Raw genomic sequence first — 15,498 nt, 5'->3', positions numbered from 1 at the left:
TGGACATTGTGAGTAAAAGTGACTGAAAGTGACGTTGTTTGTGGATCACGCAACATGAACAACATGAGATTTCTTTTTTAATGGATGCTTTCAGGGATGTCGTCTGCTGTTGTACTGCATTGGCCCACCTACCGTGACCGTTGAGTCGTAAACGTTTGTTTCCGCCTTTCCGAATGAAAACCTAAGATTCAAAAATTTGTCTCAGCCGTCACTTTAACGGACGTGGGGTAAGTGACATTTAAGAGAGATATCGGTTTTGGGTGGAGTACTCCTTTCAGCACATTGAGGGAGTCAGAAGTTTGAAACGGAGGTGGGCAGCTCGTTCCACCAGTGAGGAGCTACACATGATAAGAATCTGGATTGAGTTGTGATGCCACCAGGTGCCATTCATTCAGGTGACCTGAGTGGTCCAGAAGGAAAATGAGACCTCACTAGTTTCTCCATTCAGATAGGTGGTGACCCATTGGCTAATGTGCAGGCCAAGGATCTGAACTTCATATGTGCAGCTAGAGGCGGCCATTGGAGCGATCTGATCACTTCAGACCTCTGACACTCTCCATACAGGCAGTTCTTTCTTTGGCCGGAATGTTGGTCGGGTTAGAATGTGTCTAATGAGACACCCACAGCCATGGCAATGAAGGAGCGGGCCGCAGAATTATGTCACAGAATGGCTTGGAAATAAAAGGGGCTTTGTTTCACATGGATTTGGTCTGAAAAGGTCACACCGAGAGGGGAAACGTGCGTCATTCCACTCCAGTTGTCCTCCCACATGTCAAAAAATGTGAAGGGTATGATAATTGGTGTCCTCCGCCAGTCTGTGCATAATGGTGACGGCATCCCTTCCAAGGGGCTGCTTGGATAGAAAGTTAGAACGTTCACAAAAATGATGACAAGGACGCTTCAGCCCAGTAACGTTCGCCAGTCCTGTCCACCCGACTCCTCTGGAATGACATCAGGGCGAGTCTTGAAGGTCCCTTCACCACACTACTTGGTCACTTATTCCTCTGGGTGAAGTGGCAACCTGATGTTTCTGTTACGCCTTATAATATTACTTCTTATTTCGACTCATTTTTCTCATGATGCCAAGAAGGTTTAATAAGTGCAGGAATCTCAGGTTACCCCCAGGAGTGAGGAGACAGTTCGTCAGAGCGATAGCATGGGTGGACCACCCAAAACACCCATCCACATGATGGTTCCGGATAGAACCTTAATTTAATTAAACCCGCAAAGGGCTCCATTCAATAAATAACCAGAAACAGATGGTCACAGATTTGTGAAATACCAATGGGTCCAAAAGGACCCCTCCTGCGTACGTCCAGTAACACAGACTACATCCCCATCTTCTTAAACTGTTAGCGTCCCGCTATACGTCTACCACACATTAAAGATTTAATTTTGTTTTCTCTACATATTAGGAAGTTTATCAAAGCACAAAGAACCACCTTCATGTGTAAAGACCCCTCCTCAGAATGGTCAATCAATGGCTTTATGAGGAACCACACAAACCAGTAAAGAACCATGAAGTGCCATTAAAGAAGAAGAGCTGCTTGCCATTTTTCATTTTTCATTTCTGCCTTTGCTGTCGATTCTCTTCTCGCAATCGCTAATGGATGAATAAAAAGAGTTCAAATGAAACACCCTGGGCTGACCTCATTGGGGTCCTGAATAATTGATGCGCCCTTTGGCGGTGCCACACTCGACAGCCCAACAATTAATAATAGACGTGCAGCATATGGCAAAGGCACCCACGGGTCATTGGCTACAAGTCAGAGCCTGACGTGTCCTTGTCTGAAATCTTTATGTTGCTAGAAACTCCTAAGAGAGTTGCAGAGGGTTGGGGGGGTCCCAGGTGGGGTAACCCCTGCTTATTACTGAGCATGAGGATGAGAAGTAGGAAGGCGATCGCACCGCCATTAGTGGCTGTTATACTAAGTATGGTGACTCACAGTTGTCTGTTCAGTGTTGAGCGGGACCATTTATAGGGCGGGGCTGGTGGGTGTGGCTGTATGTAAAGTGGTGGGTGGAGTCAGCTGAAGGTCCACATTTGTTTTAGGTTGCCAGGTTCTTTTGCAAAGAGAACTTCACTTCAGAGTCAGTTTTACTTGAATAAATATAGTGAAGCTTTTGGATAATTTCAAAAATAGCTTTGCGTCCTTCAAGTTCTAACTCAGGGTGGAGTTAAAATCGATTTTTGGGTTGTGGTTGTTGTTTCAGTGTTGTTGGGCTGTCATACCTGATGCACCTTTTCAATGCGAGGTGGTCGTCAGGAGCTGTGCCCCCTGGAATGGCAGACGGGGGTGGTGGGGGTGGTGGCCCCCTCCCCCCCATCTTTAAAATGGAAAGTGTGCTCTAACTGTTGGGGGAAATCACACTCCTCAGCGTCCTTGGAATAGTTTATGCCAGGGTACTAGAATTGAGACTCCAGTCCAGTCGTGGAATCCTCAGGTCCAGGAGGAGCAATGCGGGTTTCATTTGGGTCGTCGAACGGTGGACCAGATCCTTACCCTCATGAGAGTCCTGGAGGGGGCTCTGCGAACATCTGGACGGACCATGGTGGCCATGTGCCCCAACCGGGTGGAGCTTCCCAGCTCCAAACGTGTGGCCCACCTGCAAACCAGGACGGTTGCCCACTCGTGATCCTCTTCCGGTCCTTCTGGCTTCATCGTTTCTCGGTGCTAGGATGTACTCATTTCATCCGTTGATAACCCTTGAAATTCTTCAATTAGTTTTGTAGCAGTAGAGTGTTGTACCGTGTTAGCCATAGATTGGATACAGGAGAACGTAGGGTGAGATGACACCTTTTATTGGCTAACTAAGGCCTGCCTCGAAAGCTTGCATTTGTAATCTATCTACAGTTCATCCAGAAAGTATTCACAGCACATCACTTTTTCCACATTTTGTTATGTTACAGCCTTATTCCAAAATGGATTAAATTCATTTTTTTCCTCCGAATTCTACACACAACACCCCATAATGACAACATGAAAAAAGTTTACTTGAGGTTCTTGCAAATTTATTAAAAATAAAAACACTGAGAAATCCCATGTCCATAAGTATTCACAGCCTTTGCCATGAAGCTCAGAATTGAGCTCAGGTGCATCCTGTTTCCCCTGATCATCCTTGAGATGTTTCTGCAGCTTCATTGGAGTCCACCTGTGGTCAATTCAGTTGACTGGACATGATTTGGAAAGGCACACACCTGTCTATAGAAGGTCCCACAGTTGACAGTTCATGTCAGAGCACAAACCAAGCATGAAGTCAAAGGAATTGTCTGTAGACCTCCGAGACAGGATTGTCTCGAGGCACAAATCTGGGGAAGGTTACAGAAAAATATCTGCTGCTTTGAAGGTCCCAATGAGTACAGTGGCCTCCATCATCCATAAGTGGAAGAAGTTCGAAACCACCAGGACTCTTCCTAGAGCTGGCCGGCCATCTAAACTGAGCGATCGGGGGAGAAGGGCCTTAGTCAGGTAGGTGACCAAGAACCCGATGGTCACTCTGTCAAAGCTCCAGAGGTCCTCTGTGGAGAGAGGAGAACCTTCCAGAAGGACAACCATCTCTGCAGCAATCCATCAATCAGGCCTGTATGGTAGAGTGGCCAGACGGAAGCCACTCCTTAGTAAAAGGCACATGGCAGCCCACTTGGAGTTTGCCAAAAGGCACCTGAAGGACTCTCAGACCATGAGAAATAAAATTCTCTGGTCTGATGAGACAAAGATTGAACTCTTTGGTGTGAATGCCAGGCATCACGTTTGGAAGAAACCAGGCACCGCTCATCACCAGGCCAATACCATCCCTACAGTGAAGCATGGTGGTGGCAGCATCATGCTGTGGGGAACTGGGAGACTAGTCAGGATAAAGGGAAAGATGACTGCAGCAATGTACAGAGACATCCTGGATGAAAACCTGCTCCAGAGCGCTCTTGACCTCAGACTGGGGCGACGGTTCATCTTTCAGCAGGACAACGACCCTAAGCACACAGCCAAGATATCAAAGGAGTGGCTTCAGGACAACTCTGTGAATGTCCTTGAGTGGCCCAGACTTGAATCCGATTGAACATCTCTGGAGAGATCTTAAAATGGCTGTGCACCGACGCTTCCCATCCAACCTGATGGAGCTTGAGAGGTGCTGCAAAGAGGAATGGGCGAAACTGGCCAACGATAGGTGTGCCAAGCTTGTGGCATCATATTCAACAAGACTTGAGGCTGGAATTGCTGCCAAAGGTGCATCAACAAAGTATTGAGCAAAGGCTGTGAATACTTATGGACATGGGATTTCTCAGTTTTTTTATTTTTAATAAATTTGCAAAAACCTCAAGTAAACTTTTTTCACGTTGTCATTATGGGGTGTTGTGTGTAGAATTCTGAGGAAAAAATGAATTTAATCCATTTTGGAATAAGGCTGTAACATAACAAAATGTGGAAACAGTGATGTGCTGGGAATACTTTCTGGATGCACTGTAGATAAGAGATAAATTCACAGTTAAAATCGATTTTTGGGTTGTGGTTGTTGTTTCAGTGTTGTTGGGCTATCATAGCTGATGCGCTTTTTCAATGCGAGGTGGTCGTCAGGAGCTGTGCCCCCTGGAATGGCAGACCGGGGTGGTGGTGGTGGTGCCCCCCCCCATCTTTAAAATGGAAAGTGTGCTCTAACTGTTGGGGGAATCACACTCCTCAGCGTCCTTGGAATAGTTTATGCCAAGGTACTAGAAAGGAGACTCCAGTCCAGTCGTGGAATCTTCAGGTCCAGCAGGAGCAATGCAGGTTTCATTTAGGTCGTGGAACGGTGGACCAGATCCTTACCCTCATGAGTGTCCTGGAGGGGGCTCTGGGAACATCTGGACGGACCATGGTGGCCATGTGCCCCAACCGGGTGGAGCTTCCCAGCTCCAAATGTGTGGCCCATCTGCAAACCAGGATGGTTGCCCACTCGTGATCCTCTTCCGGTCCTTATGGCTTCCAGGCATCCCGGCTGTGCAGCCATCTGTCACAACCTGTAACCGATTGACAATTTTGGCGTAAATTCGTTTGACTTCATCGTTTCTCTGTGCTAGGATGTACTCATTTCATTCTTCAATAAGGTTTGTAGCAGTAGAGCGTTGTACCGTGTTATCCACAGATTGGATACAGGAGAACGTAGGGTGAGATGACACCTTTTATTGGCTAACTAAGGGCCCCTTCATCAGGCCTGCCTCGAAAGCTTGCATTTGTAATCTATTTAGTTTGCTAATAAAAGGCGTCAATAAGATTTGGATATAATAAGTCTTCTTTTATTGGGAACTTAAAGTGAGGAAAATGTGAAACGTAAAAATGTATAAGAGCTGAGAGCGCAGGAACTGTGAGACACCAATGAGAGGTGAGAGGAGCGCGGGCGTGGGCCGTGAACCGGAAATGGTGGCAAGGAGGGCAGGACTTATAGTCTCATCTCACCTCAAGATTTTCTTTAATAATAGAGAGACACGTCTCATGTATTTTTCCGATTTGTACAGTGTATTGGGACCATGCTGCAGGGTGATTTTTGCACTTTCAATAAAGCTGATTGTTTGATTGAAAACAAATTTAAGAAGCTCAAGAACACCATTTGAGCCTTTCTATGACTGACTTGTCCACCAATCAGAAAGAACCTTAACAGGCTGAAGGGCCTTTCATGGACACTCTCACCCTAAACTTTCGCTAAAGGACTGAAGCACGTAGTCCTCAGTCGGGTGAGAACGCCGATCACTTGGTGGCCTTGCCTGATTGGTTGGTGGACGGTATTTTCAAGAGCGCTAATCTCTCCCTCGTTATTCTGTAATCCGACTGACGCCGTGAGAACTCTTTCTATTTAGCCTTTCTTTGAAGACGCAGGCAAGGTCAGGAGCCAGGAGATCAAGAATGAAGGAAAGTATAACACAAGAACATCACTGGGGTGAAGCCTTCACTTGGAATTCTTGATTTGTCTGTTTGATTCAAAACTAGCTGTCCCCCGCGGCTAGTAGTGAAACAGGACAAACTTTAAAAATCAATAAAACAAAATATAATAAATAATATAATTCTGGCCAAGTGGAAGGTATTAATGCTCCAACATCAAACGTTGCTACTGTATCTGATCGTGTTCAACTCTGAGGGGAGAGCCTCCCCCACGTGGGGAGACCATCACCATGGCCATGATATCTCTACCAATGAGCAGCTACCCTCTACAACACATGGAGCTCTGATCTCTCTCTCAAAAACGTCAAACGTTACTCCTTAACAATCTCGAGATGATAATGTGTGCTGAACAAACGGGTATCGCTAGCTAACAACTGCGAGGTTAGATGTTCGTGAACTTGTTTTAAATTGTTTGTAAGTAGGGTGTGATGTGCAAAAGTCACCGTCTCAAAGGTCTTGCTTCCTAAGATTGTAATGTCTAGTCTCACGTGACGTCAAAGTGTCTCTTCGAGGTGATCACGTCTCGCGTGACATCAGTGTCTCTCCGAGATGATCAAGTCTCATGTGACGTCAAAGTGTCTCTCTGAGATGATCACGTTTCGCGTGACATCACAGTGTCTCTCCGAGATGATCACGTCTCACGTGATGTCAAAGTGTCTCTCTGAGATGATCACGTCTCGTGTGACATCAGTGTCTCTCCGAGATGATCAAGTCTCATGTGACGTCAAAGTGTCTCTCTGAGATGATTACGTCTCGCGTGACATCACAGTGTCTCTCCGAGATGATCACGTCTCACGTGACGTCAAAGTGTCTCTCTGAGATGATCACGTCTCGCGTGACATCAGTGTCTCTCCGAGATGATCAAGTCTCATGTGACGTCACAGTGTCTCTCTGAGATGACCACGTCTCACGTGACGTCAAAGTGTCTCTCTGAGATGATCACAACTCGCGTGATGTCAAAGTGTCTCTCTGAGATGATCACGTCTCACGTGACGTCAAAGTGTCTCTACGAGATGATCACGTCTTACGTGACGTCAAAGTGTCTCTCTGAGATGATCACGTCTCACGTGACGTCAAAGTGTCTCTCTGAGATGATCACGTCTCGTGTGACGTCAAAGTGTCTCTCCGAGGTGATCACGACTCGCGTGACATCACAGTGTCTCTCCGAGATGATCATGTCTTACATGACGTCAAAGTGTCTCTCTGAGATGATCACGTCTCGCGTGACGTCAAAGTGTCTCTCCGAGATGATCACGTCTCAGGTGACGTCAAAGTGTCTCTCCGAGATGATCACGTCTCACATGACGTCAAAGTGTCTCTCCGAGATGATCACGTCTCAGGTGACGTCAAAGTGTCTCTCCAAGATGATCACTTCTCACATGACGTCAAAGTGTCTCTCCGAGATGATCACGTCTCAGGTGACGTCAAAGTGTCTCTCCGAGATGATCACGTCTCACGTGACATCAAAGTGTCTCTCTGAGATGATCACGTCTCACGTGACGTCAAAGTGTCTCTCTGAGATGATCACAACTCGCGTGATGTCAAAGTGTCTCTCTGAGATGATCACGTCTCGCGTGACATCAAAGTGTCTCTCTGAGATGATTACGTCTCACATGACGTCAAAGTGTCTCTCCGAGATGATCACGTCTCAGGTGGCATCAAAGTGTCTCTCTGAGATGATCACGTCTCACGTGACGTCAAAGTGTCTCTCTGAGATGATCACGTCTCACGTGACGTCAAAGTGTCTCTCCGAGATGATCACGTCTCACATGACGTCAAAGTGTCTCTCCGAGATGATCACGTCTCAGGTGACGTCAAAGTGTCTCTCCAAGATGATCACATGTCGCGTGATATCAAAGTGTCTCTCCGAGATGATCACTTCTCACATGACGTCAAAGTGTCTCTCCGAGATGATCACTTCTCACATGATGTCAAAGTGTCTCTCCGAGATGATCACGTCTCACGTGACGTCAAAGTGTCTCTCTGAGATGATCACGTCTCACGTGACGTCAAAGTGTCTCTCTGAGATGATCACAACTCGCGTGATGTCAAAGTGTCTCTCTGAGATGATCATGTCTTACATGACGTCAAAGTGTCTCTCTGAGATGATCACGTCTCGCGTGACGTCAAAGTGTCTCTCCGAGATGATCACGTCTCAGGTGACGTCAAAGTGTCTCTCCGAGATGATCACGTCTCACATGACGTCAAAGTGTCTCTCCGAGATGATCACATGTCGCGTGATATCAAAGTGTCTCTCCGAGATGATCACTTCTCACATGACGTCAAAGTGTCTCTCCGAGATGATCACTTCTCACATGACGTCAAAGTGTCTCTCCGAGATGATCACGTCTCAGGTGACGTCAAAGTGTCTCTCTGACGTCAAAGTGTCTCTCTGAGATGATCACAACTCGCGTGATGTCAAAGTGTCTCTCTGAGATGATCACAACTCGCGTGACATCAAAGTGTCTCTCTGAGATGATTACGTCTCACATGACGTCAAAGTGTCTCTCCGAGATGATCACGTCTCAGGTGACGTCAAAGTGTCTCTCCGAGATGATCACGTCTCAGGTGACGTCAAAGTGTCTCTCTGAGATGATCACGTCTCACGTGACGTCAAAGTGTCTCTCTGAGATGATCACAACTCGCGTGATGTCAAAGTGTCTCTCTGAGATGATCACGTCTCGCGTGACATCAAAGTGTCTCTCTGAGATGATTACGTCTCACATGACGTCAAAGTGTCTCTCCGAGATGATCACGTCTCAGGTGGCATCAAAGTGTCTCTCTGAGATGATCACGTCTCACGTGACGTCAAAGTGTCTCTCTGAGATGATCACGTCTCACGTGACGTCAAAGTGTCTCTCTGAGATGATCACAACTCGCGTGATGTCAAAGTGTCTCTCTGAGATGATCACGTCTCGTGTGACATCACAGTGTCTCTCCGAGATGATCACGTCTCAGGTGACGTCAAAGTGTCTCTCCGAGGTGATCACGTCTCACATGACGTCAAAGTGTCTCTCCGAGATGATCACGTCTCAGGTGACGTCAAAGAATTACAAATGAGGACATCAGAGGGTCAGCTCAAGTTGGAGGGTTGGGAGACAAAGTCAGAGAGGTGAGATTGTGTTGGTTTGCACATGTGCAGAGGAGAGATGCTGGATATATTGGGAGAAGACTGTTAAGGATAGAGCTGCCAGGCAAGAGGAGAAGAGGAAGGCCTAAGAGAAGGTTTATGGATGTGGTGAGAGAGGACATGAAGTTGATGGGTGTGACAGAAAAAGATGACGAGGACAGAAGAGGTCAGGCTGTGTGTGGCACATACACTGGTACAACACATTGCTGCACCCACCACATGATAAAACATGTAGCACACTGCTGATGGCTGTGCCCAAGACAGGAAGATATGGAAACAGATGATCTGCTGTGGTGACCCCTAACGGGATCAACTGAAAAAAGAAGAAGAAGAATGTGACCAAAGTTTGAGTGCAGGGTCAGTGTTTAAGACAGCGAGTGGTCAGAGCAGCATTGTGGTATGGATAAGAGAACAAAAAAAAGATGGCATTGCTCTGAAGAAGCACTCTGGCACGTTTATTCTTATGAGTGACAATGCTTGTCCCCTACCATGAAGCATGCTGGTGGCAGTGTCATGCTATGGGGAACAGGGTGACAGGGCAGAATCGAGAGAAGGATGAACGCAGTCAAATACAGAGAGGTCCTCGAAGAAAACCTACATCAGTGTGCAGACCACCTCAGACTGGGGCGACGGTTCAATGACCCGAATCGTACAAAAACCAAGATGATGCTGGTGTGGCTTTCAGGACAGGTCATGGAGTGTCCTTGAGTGGCCAGAAAGAGTGAGAAACACTGCCCAAGTGCAGGTGTGTAAAGTTTGTAGAGATTTAGCTAAGAAGTCTTGAAGCTGGGATTGCTGCCAAAGGGGTGTCTGAAAAGTACTGAATGAAAGGTCTGAGCACTTCTGTGAATGAGAGATTTCAGTTTTTGATTTTGAATAAATCTGCAAAAATTTCTGAAAACCTGTTATCACCATCACTGTCTTCTGGGGTTCGTGAGTGTAGGCCAATAGGCAAAAATGACAAAGTTCTCCAGATCTTCTTGTAAAGTGTGCAGAATGTGAAGGGGTCTCAATACTTTCTGAATCCAAGGTAGTGTAGCGCCTGATGGTCTGGACCTGAGAGGGACCTGCTCCTCAGGTGGCCAAGACCTGTTCAAGGGAAGCCCTCCATAAAAATAAGTACAGACTCCATAAGAGCAGGCAGTGCACCTAGAGAGCACTTTGGATGGGCCAGCGCGGTTACTACTAGACGTGGCCGCCAGTGAGCCTCAGATGTAGACCCTTACCTTAGGTTGGCCCACCCCAGATCCATCCATCCATCCATTATCCAACCCGCTATATCCTAACTACAAGGTTACGGGTGTCTGCTGGAGCCAATCCCAGCCAACACAAGGCAGGGCGCCAGCCCACCGCAGGGCACACACACACACACACACACACCACACTAGGGACAATTTCGGATCGCCAATGCACCTAACCTTGCATGTCTTTGGACTGTAGGAGGGAACCCACGAAGACACGGGGAGAACATGCAAACTCCACGCAGGGAGGACCCGGGAAGCGAACCCTGCCAGGCAGCAGCGCTACCCACTGCGCCACCGTGCCGCCCCCCACCCCAGGTCGTTACCGTATTTTAACATTATGTTTCTACAATGTTAAAAACTCTCTGGTTTTATCATATTATGCAGGGACCCCACCCCGACTTTCACAAATGCCCTTTTCCGGTGAGGTGATCCATAGCCGCGCCCCACCGCCGAACGGGCCCCCAAATCCCCGCCCCGGGGTTTACACGACGTCTGTCCGTAAGGCGCACTCTCAGTCCATCAGTTCCCAGAGCGGCGCTGCCCGAGCGCGTTTCTTTGCATTGCTGTATGTCTGATAGCCCTGTTGCTTTCCTGTTTTTGTTTGTTTGTTTGTTTGTTTGTTTATTATTACACTGTTTATTTTTATTTATATTTTTTTACACTGTATATGAACTCGCGGACTTTTAATCAATAATTATTCTTTAACTCTGCTCCATCTTGGCTTTCACTGCGGGCTCCTTCTTTCCTACTTGTCTGCCTGTTTGTTTTTTCCATCGCCCCGAAGATTTTCGCACCTCCCTTTTTATTTGGGTTCCCCGAGCTCGTCCCAGTCAGCTGTGCTGAAATGAATTCGGCCGAGTGCAGAAGAATGTCTGTCGGGCTCTGATTGGCCGGCATATTAATGAGCTCTGGTCGGCTCGCGCTCGCGCACCGGCGTCCCTCTGGGGTGTTAATTGAATTCATGAAGTGAGCAGCGCGGCGGTGTAAACAGCTGCTCCCGTCGTGGGCTCTTGGCTAGTCGTCCCAGCCCATAATAAGTCTGGGATTCAAGATGGACAACTGGTAGGGGAATAAAAAAAAAAGAGTGAGAGTGAGAGAACACAAGGAAAGTGAAGAGCCGGAGGAAGACAAAGACAAGAAAGGAAGACTTAAGAGATAATGGATTGGTGAGTGAAAAAATGGGGAGGAATAAAATAAGGAAGGAGAGGAAAAGCAGAAAGAGGTGTGAACTGGTAGAGAAAGAAAGAGAGAGACGAAAGGCACTATATAAGGAATATAGAGATGTGGGAGGTATTACTAGATGTATTTAGACATTGAAGGCACAATATGATTAATATATAGATGTGAAAGATATTAGTAGACAGTTATGAAAGGCACTGTAAAGTAGATATGAAATGAACTATAAAATGAATATGCAGATGTCAGACATTGTCATGTAGACAGATACAAAAGGCCCTAATGAGATTAATATATAGATCTGAAGGGCACTATCACATAGATAGACATGAAAGGCACTATATACGTGAAAAACAGACATTATTAGTTAGATAGGCAGATATGAAATGCACAATATCATTATTATGCAGATTTGCTAGAGGTTTTATTAGATACATATATTTAGACCTGAAATGCATTATATAATTAATATATACATGTAAAATATATTATTAGACTGGTATGTAAAATAATGTGCTGCATAATTAATATACAATTGTCAAAGGCATTTTTATAGGCATTGTTATCACTCTTTAATTTAATATTGTTTTTTATCAGTATGCTGCTGCTGGAGTATGGGAATTTCCCCTTGGGGATTAATAAAGTATCTATCTATCTATCTATCTATCTATCTATCTATCTATCTATCTATCTATCTATCTATCTATCTATCTATTATATAGCACCTTTCACATCTATCTATCTATCTATCTATCTATCTATCTATCTATCTATCTATCTATCTATCTATCTATCTATCTATTATATAGCACCTTTCACATCTATCTATCTATCTATCTATCTATCTATCTATCTATCTATCTATCTATCTATCTATTATATAGCACCTTTCACATCTATCTATCTATCTATCTATCTATCTATCTATCTATCTATCTATCTATCTATCTATCTATCTATATAGCACCTTTCACATCTATCTATCTATCTATCTATCTATCTATCTATCTATCTATCTATCTATCTATCTATCTATCTATCTATCAAGATACACATGAAAAGCCCTGTATAACTGATATATAGACTTGAAAAGTGTTATTGAACATAAAAAAATAAAACACACTATATAAATAAAATAGAAATGTGAAGAGCACTCTATAACCAATATACTTGTAGAAATGTGACATTATTACACAGATGCATATGATGCAAAAAATGGATAAAATGCACTGTACAGTATAATAAACATACAGATGTCCAAGGCAATATTAAACAGATAGACATGAAAGGCACAATATACTTAATAGACAGAATGTGAAAGACATTATTAAATAGAAAGATAGGCAGATACTGTAGATAACAGATCCATCCATCCGTCCATTTTCCAACCCGCTGAATACGAACACAGGGTCACGGGGGTCAGCTGGAGCCAATCCCAGCCAACACAGGGCACAAGGCAGGAACCAATCCCATCGCAGGACACACACAAGCACACCCACACACCAAGCACACACTAGGGCCAATTTAGAAGAGATGCACTATATAATTCATATAAAGACATGAGAGGCATTATTACATATATTTAGGCATGAATGGCAGTATAGGCACAGTGGTAGCGCTGCTGCCTCACAGTAAGGAGAGCTGAGGTTCACTTCACGGGTCCTCCCTGTGTGGAGTTTGTATGTTCTCCCAGTGTCTGCATGGGTTTCCTCCCACAGTCCAAAGACATGCAGGTTAGGGGCATTGGTGATTCTAAATTGTCCCGTGTGTGTGGGTGTGTGCCCTGCGGTGGGCTGGCGCCTTCCAGGGTTTGTTTCCTGCCTTGCGCCCTGTGTTGGCTTCAGCAGACCCCCATTACCCTGTGTTAGGATATAGCAGGTTGGAAAATGACTGACTGACGGCAGTATATAATTAATATATATGTGAAAGATATTAGACAGATATAAAGGACTGCTATAAAATGGATATGAAGATTAATATAATATAAAGATATCAAAGGAACTTTTATGTAGATACACATAAAAAACATTATATAACTGATATATAGACATGGAAAGTATCAATGAGCTTAGAAATATAAATATGTAAATGTGAAAGTCCTGATTAAATAGACGTGAAAGGCACTATATAACAAATTTAGAAATGTGATATTAAAGAAATGCATATGAAAGGTGCAAAAAAAGATGAAATTCACCATATAACTAATATGCAGATGTCAAAGACATTTTTATATAGATGCACATAAAAGGTACTATATACTTAATATAGAGATGTGAAAAGAGCCATTAAATATATATATATATACCCAGCATTGACATGGAAATAGATATAAAAGGTACTAAAAAACAGATATGCAAATCACCATATAATTAATTTGCAGATCTCAAAGGCATTACTGTAGAGACATACATGAAAGGCACCATACAATTAGTAAATAAATATAAACGGCATTATAGAATTAAAATGAAATGTACCAAATAATTTATACGGTATGTAGATGTGTGAGACATTATGAGATACAGTTAGACATGAAAGGCACTATATAATTAATATATACACTGAATGCACTGGATCCCCAGTTTTTTATTTTAATACAGTTACATCCAGCCATCCATTTTCCAACCAGCTGAATCCAAACACAGGGCCACGGGGGTCTGCTGGAGCCAATCCCAGCCAACACAGGGCACAAGGCAGGATGCCAACCCACCGCAGGACACACACAAACACACCCACACACCAAGCACACACTAGGGCCAATTTAGAATCGCCAATCCACCTAACCTGCATGTCTTTGGACTGTGGGAGGAAACCCACGCAGACACGGGGAGAACATGCAAACTCCACACAGGGAGGACCCGGGAAGCGAACCCAGGTCCCCAGGTCTCCCAAGCTGCGAGGCAGCAGCGCTACCCACTGCGCCACCGTGCCGCCCATACAGTTACAAACATTCCTAAAATTCTATTTTACATTTTGTCATTCTGGGGTATCGAGTGTTGCTTGATGAGAGCAAAAATGAATTTAAATGATTTTAGCACGAAGCCGAAACATAAAGTGTATAGAAAGTGAAGTGTCTCTGAAGTCGCAGGAGACGTGAAAGGCATTATTGCATTGATACGACACGACGTAATGTACAGTGTGTGGAGAAAGGAGACACATGGCACAATAAGTGTGGGGGTCTCCCTGAGATCTCCGTTTATTAGCAGTGATGCTAACGACGGTAAAGCAACACAAAAGTAACAAAACATTACAGAGCTCGCTAATCACTGCGTGCTTTTCTCTTTTCTTATTCCAATGGCTGGGCTCCTGTGGTCTTGTGTAGCTCCAGCAGCTGCAGGTCTGATTTTCATTTACATCAATTTGACTCTTCATACACCCATCTCTATGGATGTAGTTGTGGCCCCGAGAGGTCATCGGGTGATGCCCAAACTTCTCTGAGAGTTTCGATCATTATCCGCAACATGCTACAGTTGTTGGGTCAGCACGGGTGGCCGAGTTACTGTCACTCTCCTCCGGTCTTCCAGCTACAGCCCTCCAAATTATGCCAGAGCCAACAGGAGACCCTTTCCGCCACTTCTGCCAGCCTTTGGGCGGCTGTCTCCCACTCATTCCAACTTTTGATTGCAAATCCCACACAGACTGGGCTGAGAATCTTCCAAACACGAACACGAATGTCGAGCCATCACGGCGTTCCAATAGTGACGGCACCGGAGGGGGCGGGACTTTCAGAAACCCCGGAAGTGAGGTCACTGTTCGTCCACGGGCTCCTCCTCCGCTCTCGGGCTGGAAGTGGGTGTGAAGTTTGAGCATCACCCGCATTACCCCAGTGTGTGCTGCTGACTTGAGCCCCCAGCACGTCTCTCATCGCGTGCGGGTGACACCAGATGGAATCCTGTTAGGAGGAAATTTCACACAAACACTAGAAAGTTGACAACCACCGACACGTGCACGAAATGGCCATATAGTGTGGTGGACTGTAAGACGTTCGAAAGCTTCAGAACTCGACTTGATTTTATTTAGGACGATCAGTGTGAGTAGGATG

The 15,498-nt window shown here is 45.2% G+C and overlaps 1 protein-coding gene across 5 annotated transcripts in view; it reads left to right on the top strand.

Moving 5' to 3' along the window:
* The window catches only part of inka2 (inka box actin regulator 2), a 361,375-nt gene that overhangs the window by 337,899 nt on the left and 7,978 nt on the right, over positions 1-15,498 (top strand). Inside the window, exon 1 of one of the 5 annotated variants that reach the window (XM_051924469.1) lies at positions 11,033-11,449. The exons of the other annotated variants lie outside the window; for them this stretch is intronic. The gene's annotated coding sequence lies outside the window, so the exon portion shown is untranslated. Of the gene's footprint in view, positions 1-11,032; positions 11,450-15,498 lie in introns of those variants that run through there. 5 annotated transcript variants of the gene reach the window in all.

Source organism: Erpetoichthys calabaricus, chromosome 3 (assembly GCF_900747795.2).
Source record: "Erpetoichthys calabaricus chromosome 3, fErpCal1.3, whole genome shotgun sequence".
NCBI classification, from domain to species: Eukaryota; Metazoa; Chordata; class Cladistia; order Polypteriformes; family Polypteridae; genus Erpetoichthys; species Erpetoichthys calabaricus.
Note: the sequence above shows the minus strand (reverse complement) of the source record. Positions and strands in the feature narration are given on the sequence as shown.